Here is a 13,633-nt window from a genome sequence, read left to right as displayed (position 1 = left end):
CAGTCTCAGCATGTTGACGTTACCTGAAAAGGCGCGCTTTTAGTGAAGCTGTATTATCAGAATGGGGAATGTGTTACTTCAGCATTACGATCCTATCGCCATAGGAAGGGGATTCGAACGGGTAAAGGTCCGCTGACAAATGCAGCTGTGGCGAGAATGATTTCGAAGTTCGAAGCCACGGGTTGTTTAGACGATAGACCCCGTAGTGGCCGACGGAGCAAAAGACGTAATGCTGCTGAGACAGTTCAGGAAGAAATGGAGACTGTAGCGGGTTCGTCTATGCACGGGGAAGTCAGCGCTCGTGCAGTCGCACGTCGCACCGAATTCCATTTGGATGGCACTTGGTCGTACCCTCCGATGCTATCCGTACAAAATCCATCGGCATCATGAACTGTTACGTGGAGATTTAGTGAAGTGGAGGGCATTTGCCGTGTGAGTGTTTCAAAAGATGGTGGAAGATGACGATTGGTTGAGTAACGTGTTATGGACCGGCGAAGCTCATTTCACGCTCCGAGAGTCTGTCAACGCCCACAATTGCAGTATTTGGGCTACCTAAAATCCTAGACCTGCCGTGGGAACTCCACTGCACGACGATAAAGTCCCGGTATTGGTTGGATTTACCACACCTACCGTTATCGGGGCTTTTTTCTTCGAGCAAATGCGTGATTCTGGTTTTGCAACTGCTACCGTGACGGGTGAGAGGTATGCCGACATGTTACAGAATCGCATCATCCCCAGCCTGGCTGATAAATACCTGCTGGGACGTACGATGGTTGTGCAGGATGGCGCTCCACCCCATATTGCTCCACGCGTGAAAGATCTCTTGCGGGCGTCGTTTGGTGATGATCGTGTGCTCAGCCGCCACTTTCGTCATGCTTGGCCTCCCAGGTCCCCAGACCTCAGTCCGTGCGATTATTGGCTTTGGGGTTACCTGAAGTCGCAAGTGTATCGTGATCGACCGACATCTCTAGGGATGCTGAAAGACAACATTCGACGCCAATGCCTCACCATAACTCTGGACATGCTTTACAGTGCTGTTCACAACATTATTCCTCGACTACAGCTATTGTTGACGAATGATGGTGGACATATTGAGCATTTCCTATAAAGAACATCATCTTTGCTTTGTCTTGCTTTGTTATCCTAATTATTCCTATTATGATAAGATGAAGCGCCATCTGTCGGACATTTTTTGAACTTTTGTATTTTTTTGGTTCTAATAAAACGTCTGGTCTTTTCAAGCATGTGTGTCAATTTGTACCTTTCTGTCTACATTGCGGCAGGTTGAGGCGTACTGCCTGTTGGAAAGTGCAGTCTTCCCAACGTTGCTCTTTCACAACGTTGCCAACAGATAGATGTGGAGCGACTTGCGAGCTGTGGTTGCCACATCAGTGGGCAACCAGAATCTCCCATGTGCCGCAAAGGGTACCGGTAGTCAATTGCCTGGACGCTGATTCTTGTACAGTTGCCACGGGGACACCTGTAGTACGGTTCTATTGGTACCAGATGAAAGGGAGAGGCCCAGTAGGTTTCTGAAGACTGGGCCGTGTCTACTTGGGTCACTTGTAACCGTCCCCTCTCTTATCGACCTTAATGACAGTGAAAAATTAAACTGCGTGTACCTAATGGAAATTTGAGAAAATCAATAGTCACCGAAGTTAATCTGTCTCGGTAAAGAGGGAGGAAAGAGTTACATCTAAATGAAAGGAAAAATGCAAATGAAATTGGTGGAAATTAATTTTGAAAAAGGTTAAAGTCAATAAAGAAAGTAAATGTGCGATCGTTACGTTAACAATTAACTGGCGTTAGTTAGATATTTGAGATTTGGGGAATTTACGGTCGCCAGTCCTATGGACAACTACTATAATAACTGAAAAAGTAAGTTTAATGCAGATGTAATTAGCACTAAAAGCGTGGCAACTGAAGGTTGACACATGTTGTGTGAAAACTGAATGTTTGTCAGAAGTAATATATTTCGCTACACTCTGACTTAATTTAGCAAAAGAATTAATAAAACCGGAAAATTGGAAGTTAATTTAGTGACTGAAATTAATAGTGAACTTTGTTTCTGAAGCACTACGAAATTCAATAAAATAAGGTTAGTCTTGGGCTACCTCAACAATCATTTCAAAAGCTACTTGAATTTACGCAATTTAGAAATAAGAGATTTAACTTTGAACTTGAATTAAATGATTCTGAACAATTAACAATAATAAAATTTAGTATGTACCGAGCTGTCTGCAGTCACAGGTAAGCTATAATATTGTAACAGAACTCACACCCTTAATTTGTGCTTGTGTAATGTAAATATTATGTAAAAATATGTAAAAATATGTAATATATGTAAAAATATGTGTAATGTAAATATTATGTAAATATTATGTAAATATTAATACCTTAGCTGAACTTTGAAATTAAAGGAGTGAAATGGAATGATATTACTATAATGCTGGCGTCTGAATTTCAACGACACTCGAGTTCATTTCGGAAAAGGAAGGGAGCCTGATTGGTTATACAATTGGGACAACGAGCAACAGAGATTCATGCTACGTTGGTGTATTTTTGTGATGCAAATGGAACAGTTTGAAAAGCTGAGGTCTGCCATACAGTTCTAAAACTTTACGTGCTTCCAGTCTTCCTTGTTGGTTGATTGAAGGTTTGAAGTCGTCGATCGAGGTTGTGGCGACAGTCACTCATTGTCGGCCGTCGCTGTTGCAGAAGCTGGATGTTGGCGCGCCTTCTTCTCGACATGGCCACCATGCGAAAATGGTTAAAATGGCTCTGAGCACTATGGGACTTAACATCTGTGGTCATCAGTCCCCTAGAACTTAGAACTACTATGATACACATCCATGCCCGAGGCAGGATTCGAACCTGCGACCGTAGCAGTCGACCAGGCGGAACGGGCTCTTGATGTGCGCCAGCTAATGCTTCCCATCCGCTACACCGTGCCAGAAACTACTGTAGCAAGTCTAGCGCAATTACATGCTGCCAAACCCCGAAACCGCGGCAACTCGCGGGAGCGTCACACAACACACCTGCTCCACCGCCCTACTCCAGCCAGACTCCGCTCTGCCCGCGCTCCACGCGGCAGAGTTAACCCTGCCAAAGATCCTAAACACTTTGGTTCTCTACACGACCTATCGATGTAATCGTTAGACAGCATAGTTTTCCCTAGGCAAGACCCAGCGTAAAAATACAAATAATATTTACAAAACAAACCAATTATACATCGACATAAATGCATATGTATTATGCCAACGTTGCTCGAAAATGTCCCACTGGAAACGCGTCGACGTATGTGGTATAAGCATGATGGTGCACCTGCACATTCCGCAACTAACACTAGGCTGACCCTTGACAGGATGTTCGACGGGCGTTTCATAGGACGTGGAGGACGCATAAATTGGCCAGCCCGTTCTCCTGATCTTCCACGTCTGGACTTCTTTCTGTGGGGTACGTTAAAGGAGAATGTGTACCGTGATGTGGCTACAACCCCAGAGGATATGAAACAACGTATTGTGGCAGCCTGCGGCGACATTACACCAGACGTACTGCGGCGTGTACGACATTCATTACGCCAGAGATAGCAATTGTGTGCAGCAAACGATAGCCACCACATTGAACATCTATTGGACTGACATGTCGGGACACACTCTATTCCACTCCGTAATTGAAAGCGGAAACCACGTGTGTACGTGTACCTCACCCCTCATGGTAATGTACATGTGCGTCAGTGGAAAAGACCAATAAAAAGGTGTTAGCATGTGTACGTAATGTGCTGTTCCAGTCCCTTCTGTACCAAAGGTCCATCACCGTTCCCTTTGGATCGCTACGTAATTCGGTGTTCTCCGATACACACGATCGAACAGCGGAGGAGTGGTACTCAAGCGTCAACTTTAGGTTACAATATCTCCGGATGTAATTAACATTATACAATGCAACAAACGGCACTGATTACGTATTTATTTATATGTTCAGATGTGCTAATAAAACTAACGGGGTTCCATTTAAAAAAAACGTAGGTTTGTGTTAAAAAACGTACTTCCGTGCATTTTTGTATGATTTGTATTAACCAGTTACACTAGCCCCTCTCCTCACGTTCGGTCTGTGGAATCGATTCGTCAGTATTTGATGTGGTTTACGAAATATATCCCGCGGTAATGTTAGGTGACTTACAACTACAGTATATAAAGACACAGAAATGTCATATCTTGAGGTAACAAAATAAGGAAAAACTTCATGGTACAATAGATGGAAATAGGAGGATATGCATTTCCGGCGTTACACATTGCGTCGAATTCTGCTTTTGTGATTCGCAGTTTATCAGGGCCCAGCCGTCTGGGCCTTGAGACGTGGTCCTGATGCGATGCACTGTTAAGTGGCGAGGCGATGTCAGCACTCTGGTGGGAAGTCGCGTATAATAGCAGGTGTGACGGTGGCGGCGGAACAGCGAGCAGGTACCCTGACAGGCTGCTACACAGCAATGTTCAGTGATATACCCCAGTCAAAACTGGAAGCATGCCGTGCAGGATGAGGTCGTAAGACGGGAAACCCAGCCCAGTTATACCTTAGGTCATATCTCTTGCTACAAAACTCGACTCAAATGGCCTTCATAAACCTATGCTGAAATTTAAAATTGTGAGTCCATAAAGAGCTATCAGTGAGCTATTTTCAGCTGCTAAGTTGTAATTTGCGAGCAGTCGCAATTGCCACACAGGTACCTCAGCCAGTATCCACAAGGAAGTGCAGATCAGTGGTTCTGTCCGTCACCACTAAACGTTGCGATAGTTGTCCAGGCTGAAGCTGCTGGCAGACTTACCTACCGGCCGTGGAAGGCTGCTGTTCGCGTTTCCCACCCAAGAAAACGGCGAACTGCGCCTACTTGTCTCGCCGCCGAAACGACGGTGGTAGAAACGCTGGTTCTGGCCCAGCGAGGGCGGGGAGAGCGCGCAGTTTCGTGGTTTATGTACACCAAGGGCTGTGACCCACCATGTCAGTTCGTCGAGGCGCTAGATGACTCACTAGTCGCGTTGAAACGTCCCCTTAGAAAAATTATAAATGAATGTGCTTAAACTGACACACAATATTTTTTAGCGCAACGCTACGCGCTGTTAACATCCAGCTGCCCAACACTACAGTGGCAGGCAACAATGCAAAATAGCCACAGACTGCACACAGCACAGCCAGTGATTTTCATACAGAGCGCTACGTGGCGGCGGCGTTACCAATATAAGAACCTAAACAGCCTACTTACATAGGCCCCATGCTCCGCACAAAAAATTTTACAAATTGTTTTGGGCAGTGGCCAATAATGATTTGATAAAAATTTTCATAATTACAATAACAAAGATATCCAATGCACACACTTACTGATACACTGTTGGTCAAAAGCAAAGATTTTCTCACTGTCCATAACGACAGTCCTGATCATAGATCACACTGTTAATTACAATTTTATGCACAAAGTCTGAGCAGTAAAAGAAAATGTACATGGAAGTAGTGGATTTCCATGCAGTCTTGAAGAAGTAGTGTTGTCCTTCCAACGGAAAGACAGTGCTGACTCTTGACATGCAGACAGTTAAGGCGCCACAAGAGAGCAAACCCACCGCAGAGTCAGTCGAAGTTTTGAACAATATTGGTAGGTAGGTCATCACAGATCAGACCCACTGTAGTCCTGGTAGAGATTACGATATTGGTGAGCCACCAGAGGTGCAGACCCAGTGTAGTGCTTGTAGAGATAATGAAATTGGTGGGCCATCAAAGATGCAGACCCACTGCAGTCTACATCAACATCTACATCTACATCTACAGCGAAAGGCGTCCCCGGAGGCTGATCAGAAAGCCTCCCCGGTGCGTCTGACAAACCGGTTTCAGGCACTGTCTCTGGCTGAGCCAGATGCAGCTGCCTGCCCTGTTTCAGAGGATCATTCTCAGCCTTCAAGGTCCGGGCAATCGCAGAGGGTGGGCTTACTGGTAGTTGGGAGATCCAATGTTAGGCGCGTAATGGGGCCCCTTAGGGATACGGCGGCTAAGGAGGGGAAGAAATCCAGTGTGCACTCCGTGTGCATTCCGGGAGGAGTCATTCCTGATGTGGAAAGGGTCCTTCCGGAAGCCATGAGGAGCACAGGGTGCAGCCAGCTGCAGGTGGTGGCACATGTCGGCACTAATGACGTGTGTCTCTTTGGATCTGAGGAAATTCTCTCTGGATTCCAGCGGCTATCTGATTTGGTGAAGGCTGCCGGTCTTGCTTACGAGATGAAGGCAGAGCTCACCATCTGCAGCATCGTTGACAGAACCGACTGCCGACCTTTGGTGCAGAGCCGGGTGGAGGGTCTGAATCAGAGGCTCAGACGGTTTTGCGACCGTATTGGCTGCAGATTCCTTGACTTGCGCCATAGGGTGGTGGGGTTTCGGGTTCCGCTGAATAGGTCAGGAGTTCACTACACTCAGCTGGCGGCTACACGGGTAGCGGAGGCTGTGTGGCGTGGACTGGGCGGTTTTTTAGGTTAGAAGGCCTCGGGAAAGTGCGGGATGGGCTGCAATGTTAAAGGGTGCTTGGCAATTACAGGACGTGCTTGGATCAAGGAACAGTCGGAATTATAGTTGTAAATTGTTGTAGTTGCGCTGGAAAAGTCCCTGAGCTTCAAGAGCTAATAGAAAGCACAGAAGCTGATATCGTTATAGGTACAGAAAGCTGGCTAAAGCCTGAAATAAGTTCTGCAGAAATTTTTACGAAGTCTCAGACGGTGTTCAGGAAAGATAGATTAGGCAGAATTGGTGGTTGAGTGTTTGTGTCTGTCAGTAGTGGTTTATCTTGTAGTGAAGTCGAAGTAGATACTCCGTGCGAATTGGTGTGGGTGGAGGTTATACTTAACAGCCGAATTAAGTTAATAATTGGCTCCTTCTACCGACCCCCAGACTCCGATGATACAGTTGCGGAACAGTTCAGAGAAAGTTTGAGTCTCGTAACAAATAAATACCCCACTCATACGGTTATAGTTGGTGGGGACTTCAACCTATCCTCGGTATGTTGGCAAAAATACTTGTTCAAAACCGGTGGTAGGCACAAAACGTCTTCCGAGATTGTCCTAAATGCTTTCTCCGAAAATTATTTCGAGCAGTTAGTCCACGAACCCACGCGAATTGTAAAGGGTTGCGAAAATACACTTGACCTCATAGCCACAAACAGTCCATAGCTGATAGAGAGCATAATGACTGATACAGGGATTAGTGATCACAAGGTCATTGTAGCTAGGCTCAATACCATTTCTTCCAAATCCATCAGAAACAAACGCAAAATACTTTTATTTAAAAAAGCGGATAAAGTGCCACTAGAAGCCTTCCTAAAAGACAATTTCCATTCCTTCCGAACTGACTATGCGAATGTAGACGAGATGTGGCTCAAATTCAAAGATATAGTAGCAACAACAATTGAGATATTCATACCTCATAAACTGGTAAGAGATGGAACGGATCCCCCGTGGTACACAAAAAAGGTCCGAACGCTGTTGCAGAGGCAACGGAAAAAGCATGCGAAGTTCAGAAGAACGCGAAATCCCGAAGATGGGCTAAAATTTACAGACGCCCGAAATTTGGCACGTACTTCGATGCGAGATGCCTTTAATACGTTCCACAACGAAACATTGTCTCGAAATTTGGTAGAAAATCCGAAGAAATTCTGGTCGTATGTAAAGTACACAAGCGGCAAGACGCAGTCAATACCTTCGCTGCGCAGTGGCGATGGTATTGTTATCGACGACTGTGCCGCTAAAGCGGAGTTATTGAACGCAGTTTTCCGAAATTCCTTCACCAGGGAAGACGAATGGAATATTCCAGAATTTGAAACACGAACATCTGCTAGAATGAGTTTCTTAGAAGTAGATACCTTAGGGGTTGCGAAGCAACTCAAATCGCTTGATACGGGTAAGTCTTCAGGTCCAGATTGTATACCGATTAGGTTCCTTTCAGATTACGCTGATACTATAGCTCCCTACTTAGCACTCATATACAACCGCTCGCTCACCGATAGATCTGTACCTACAGATTGGAAAATTGCGCAGGTCGCACCAGTGTTCAAGAAGGGTAGTAGGAGTAATCCATTTAACTACAGACCTATATCATTGACGTCGGTTTGCAGTAGGGTTTTGGAGCATATACTGTATTCAAACATTATGAATCACCTCGAAGGGAACGATCTATTGACACGTAATCAGCATGGCTTCAGAAAACATCGCTCTTGTGCAACGCAGCTAGCTCTTTATTCGCTCGAAGTAATGGCCGCTATCGACAGGGGATCTCAAGTTGATTCCGTATTTCTAGATTTCCGGAAAGCTTTTGACACCGTTCCTCACAAGCGACTTCTAATCAAGCTGCGGAGCTATGGGGTATCGTCTCAGTTGTGCGACTTGATTCGTGATTTCCTGTCAGGAAGGTCGCAGTTCGTAGTAATAGACGGCAAATCACCGAGTAAAACTGAAGTGATATCAGGTGTTCCCCAGGGAAGCGTCCTGGGACCTCTACTGTTCCTTATCTATATAAATGACCTGGGTGACAATCTGAGCAGTTCTTTTAGACTGTTCGCAGATGATGCTGTAATTTGCCGTCTAGTAAGGTCATCTGAAGACCAGTATCAGTTGCAAAGCGATTTAGAAAAGATTGCTGTATGGTGTGTCAGGTGGCAGTTGACGATAATAACGAAAAGTGTGAGATGATCCACATGAGTTCCAAAAGAAATCCGTTGGAATTCGATTACTCGATAAATAGTACAATTCTCAAGGCTGTCAATTCAACTATGTACCTGGGTGTTAAAATTACGAACAACTTCAGTTGGAAGGACCACATAGATAATATTGTCGGGAAGGCGAGCCAAAGGTTGCGTTTCATTGGCAGGACACTTAGAAGATGCAACAAGTCCCCTAAAGAGACAGCTTACACTACACTCGTTCGTCCTCTGTTAGAATATTGCTGCGCGGTGTGGGACCCTTACCAGGTGGGATTGACGGAGGACATCGAAAGGGTGCAAAAAAAGGGCAGCTCGTTTTGTATTATCGCGTTATAGGGGAGAGAGTGTGGCAGATATGATACACGAGTTGGGATGGAAGTCATTACAGCATAGACGTTTTTCGTCGCGGCGAGACCTTTTTACGAAATTTCAGTCACCAACTTTCTCTTCCGAATGCGAAAATATTTTGTTGAGCCCAACCTACATAGGTAGGAATGATCATCAAAATAAAATAAGAGAAATCAGAGCTCGAACAGAAAGGTTTAGGTGTTCGTTTTTCCCGCTCGCTGTTCGGGAGTGGAATAGTAGAGAGATAGTATGATTGTGGTTCGATGAACCCTCTGCCAAGCACTTAAATGTGAATTGCAGAGTAGTCATGTAGAAGTACATTTATACTTCGCAAGCCACCCAACGGTGTGTGGCGGAGGGCACTTTACGTGCCACTGTCATTACCTCTCTTTCCCGTCTCAGTCTCGTATGGTTCGCGAGAAGAACGACTGTCTGAAAGGCTCCGTGCGCGCTCGTATCTCTCTAATTTTACATTCGTGATCTCCTCGGGAGGTAGAAGTAGGGGGAAGCAATATATTCGATACCTCATCCAGAAACGCACCCTCTCGAAACCTGGCGAGCAAGCTACACCGCGATGCAGAGCGCCTCTCTTGCAGAGTTTGCCACTTGAGTTTGTTAAACATCTCAGTAACGCTATCACGGTTACCAAATAACCCTGTGACGAAACGCGCCGCTGTTCTTTGGATCTTCTCTATCTCCTCCGTCAACCCGATCTGGTACAGATCCGACACTGATGAGCAATACTCAAGTATAGGTCGAACGAGTGTTTTGTAAGCCACCTCCTTTGTTGATGGAATACATTTTCTTAGGACTCTCCCAATGAATCTCAACCTGGTACCCGCCTTACCAACAATTAATTTTATATGATCATTCCACTTTTACAGAAGTCCTTGTAGAGACGGCCAGCAGCCATCTGTTGCGACTCTGCAAATGCACAATCACCATCGTGACTCTTGCGGAGAATATAGCAAGTCTATAAAACACCACTTGTGCACGCACAAAGTTTTTGGAATTGTCCTTAGAAGTCTTGCAGACAATATAGCAAGTCCATATGTAAGTAGGCTGTTTAGGGTTTTATATTGGTAACGCCACGTAGCGCTCTGTATGAAAATCACTGGCTGTGCTGTTTGCAGTCTGTGGCTGGTTTGCATTGTTGTAATACTCGCCATTGTAGTGTTGGGCAGCTGGACGTTAACAGCGCGTAGCGTTGCGCAGTTGGAGGTGAGCCGCCAGCAGTGGTGGATGTGGGGAGAGAGATGGCGGAGTTTTGGACAGAGACAGTAAATATCTTAGACTGGATGTCATGAACTGATGTATATATTATAACTTATGAACACTATTAAGGTAAATACATTGTCCTTTATCAGAATCTTTCATTTGCTAACTATGCCTATCAGTAGTTAGTGCCTTCAGTACTTTGAATCTTTTATTTAGCTGGTAGTAGTGGCGCTCGCTGTATTGCAGTAGTTCGAGTAACGAAGATTTTTGTGAGGTAAGTGATTTGTGAAACGTATAGGATACTGTTAGTCAGGGCCATTCTTTTGTAGGGATTATTGAAAGTCAGATTGCGTTGCGCTAAAAATATTGTTTGTCAGTTTAAGCACAGTCATGTATAATTGTTCAAAGGGGACGTTTCAGCTTGATTGGGGCCTCCCACAGGGTAGACGGTTCGCCGGGTGCAAGTCTTTGGGTTCGACGCCACTTCGGCGACTTGCGCGTCGATGGGGATGAAATGATGATGATTAGCACAACACAACACCCAGTCCCTGAGCGGAGAAAATCTCCGACCCAGCCGGGAATCGAACCCGGGCCCTTAGGCTTGACATTCGTCGCGGTGACCGCTCAGCTACTGGGGGCGGACATGCGAGGTGATGTCGTCCAGTGCATCTCTGGCGGGCACTGCAGTAAACACCTGGGGACCAGCGGCCTTAGTCACTGTGTCCCCGATCTCTGCCAGGTTATTCAAGTCTGCCTTTTGTATTAACGAGTCAGTGTGCAATTAATCTCTGGCAAGCAAGACATCCATATAAGGGCGCGGAGGTGTCACAGGAACTTCGATGCCTTCCTATCGCCAATTTCTCCCTGTGTGACAATACTTATGAAGTGTTGCGTGCTACAGAGAGGAAGCCGCTGAATGAGCTCACATTTTAGCATATCGTACTTTGCGGAGACAGGTGGGTTTGTGATTATATCGCTGACCTCTCTAGTGGAGTGGCTACCGATTAGCGCCACAACATGTACATATTTGGTGGAGTCTTGTGTAATCCCGACAGTGATGAAATGGCTTTCAATATGTTGCAACGTCCCCTTTGGAAAATTAATGAATTACCTGTGGTGATAAACCTCTTACGTTATTTGATTTTGAAAGAGCTGAGCAGAACTGAACGTACTCAGACATTTCTCTCTTTACTCATTCTGATCGACACTAAACTGACACACAATATTTTTTAGCGCAACCCAGTCTGACTTTCAATAATCCCTACAAAAGAATGGCCCTGACTAACACTAACCTATACCTTTCATGAATCACTTACCTCACAAAAATCTATGTTACTCGAAGTAGTGCAATACATGGGCGCCAATACTGCCAGCTAAATAAAAGATTCTAACTACTGAAGGCACTAACTATTGATAGGCTTATTTAGCAAATGAATGATTTTGATAGAGAACAATGTATTTACCTTAATAATATTCAAAAGATATATATCAGTTCATGATATCCAGTATTACAAATTTACTCTTTGTGGCGGACACACGTCGAGATCGTCCGCTCTCAAAATTCTGCCATCTCTCTGCCCACATCCACCACTGCTGGCGGCTCACCTCCAACTGTGTAACGCTACGCGCTGTTCACATCCAACCGCCCAACACTACAATAGTGAGTATTCCAACAATGCCAACCAGCCACAGACTGCACACAGCGCAGCCAGTGACTTTCATACAGAGCACTACGTGGCGCTACCAACATAAAAACCTAAACGGCCTACCTACAATGTGAGAACCAAAGTGACGGTCAATCTGCCCAGAGGGCTGCTGCTTTGTCACATGGTTGACTTGCGCTTGTGGGAAAATCCCAGAGGTTAACGGCATGTAACAGAACTCGTCGACCTCACAGCTGCAAGCAGGTACAGCCCGGGCCACGCCTGTGGCACCAGTAAAACTGGTGCTGGCTGCCACAGGATGCCAGGGTGCCCCAACACGAGGCTTTCTGGCTGCGTGACTGCGCCAATTTTTGTAGTTTCACCGTAGGCGATCCCAGTGCTTCCGGCCGTGTTCGAAGTTGCTGCTTGAGTCGCCACTGCAACACAGCCATCTCATCCACATGCTTCCACTGCTGATCGCACAGTAGATGCTGCTGCCATCCTATCAGTTGCTGCTGGTGCCATTAATTGGCTCTACAACTGTTCCACTTCGCCCTGTTCTTGTTGTAACCACTGTAGTGGCGCCAGTGTTTAGGACAGGGAAAGTTAGCTTTGTGCAATATTCTGAGCGCAAGTTACAGCCAGGTGCGGGCCAGATTGCAGTGAGTTACACAGACCAACAGATGCAAAGCAGAATACAGGCCACAATCATCAAATTGCTGAAAGAGTATACGTAGAGGTTTTGCATGTCGCAAATCACAGGCAGAAGGGGGCCCACTGGCCAACCAAGCGTGTTATGAGTACATGACGCAAAGCGGCGTGTTTGGAAAAACAGAGGTGCACAGCCGCGTATAAATGGGCGCGGGTTTCTAACGAGATTCATTCAAGCGTGGCAGCTCTCCTCGACAGTCGGGCATGTCACACCACCAGCTGCACGCAGCAGCAGATGGGACACCAGTGTTCCAGTCCATGACCGGTCACTGGTTCGACCCTCTGAGGCCGACGCGGGGTTAGTAGTGGGTCAGCGGCGGTCCTCTCCACAGCTGACTACCGTGGGTAGTCGTCCTGGCTTCCAAAACATGCCAGAGGCATCCCGAGGTGAGGGCCGCATATTCGGGCACTGGATCGTGGGGCTTGTTGTCGCTGCATCCTAAGCCACACCAGCGAGGGAACACGGCGCAGATCATCTCGCATTTCTCAGCGAGCTGCTTGGCGGCTCCTCGGAAAGGCGCTGAGGCAATGAGTACAGGACAGCTGAGTCGGCAGCCGGCGCATCCTGACGCCTTCTGAACTCCGCAGCTGGCCAACGCCGGCTCGACACAGCATTGCATTGCACAGCCAGCTGGGGGGCTTCCTCAGTATCGTGATGCAGACGAGATGTACGAGGGCACTGTGGTTCGAAACAATAAATCATTTGGAAAGCTCGGACGAGTCTTAATACAGCGCCTTCTACGTTTTCCCGCTTCATTTGGCTAATTGCAAAATTTATTCGCATATTAACAAAGGATCTCTTTGTGAAATGTTAAAATTCAGTTAAACAACTGTTTTGAAAAGTGGCATTCATTCAGCAGATGCTGTAGGAAAAAGCATTAGGACTTATAACCTGAATGCTTCCGATGATTTAATATTACTAAAATGTAAATCATAATATTAAAATGTATTATAACAAAATGTATTATTGCCATTACCAGTACACATT

Source organism: Schistocerca gregaria, chromosome 3, assembly GCF_023897955.1.
Source record: "Schistocerca gregaria isolate iqSchGreg1 chromosome 3, iqSchGreg1.2, whole genome shotgun sequence".
Lineage (NCBI taxonomy): Eukaryota > Metazoa > Arthropoda > Insecta > Orthoptera > Acrididae > Schistocerca > Schistocerca gregaria.
This window is presented reverse-complemented; position numbering follows the sequence as displayed.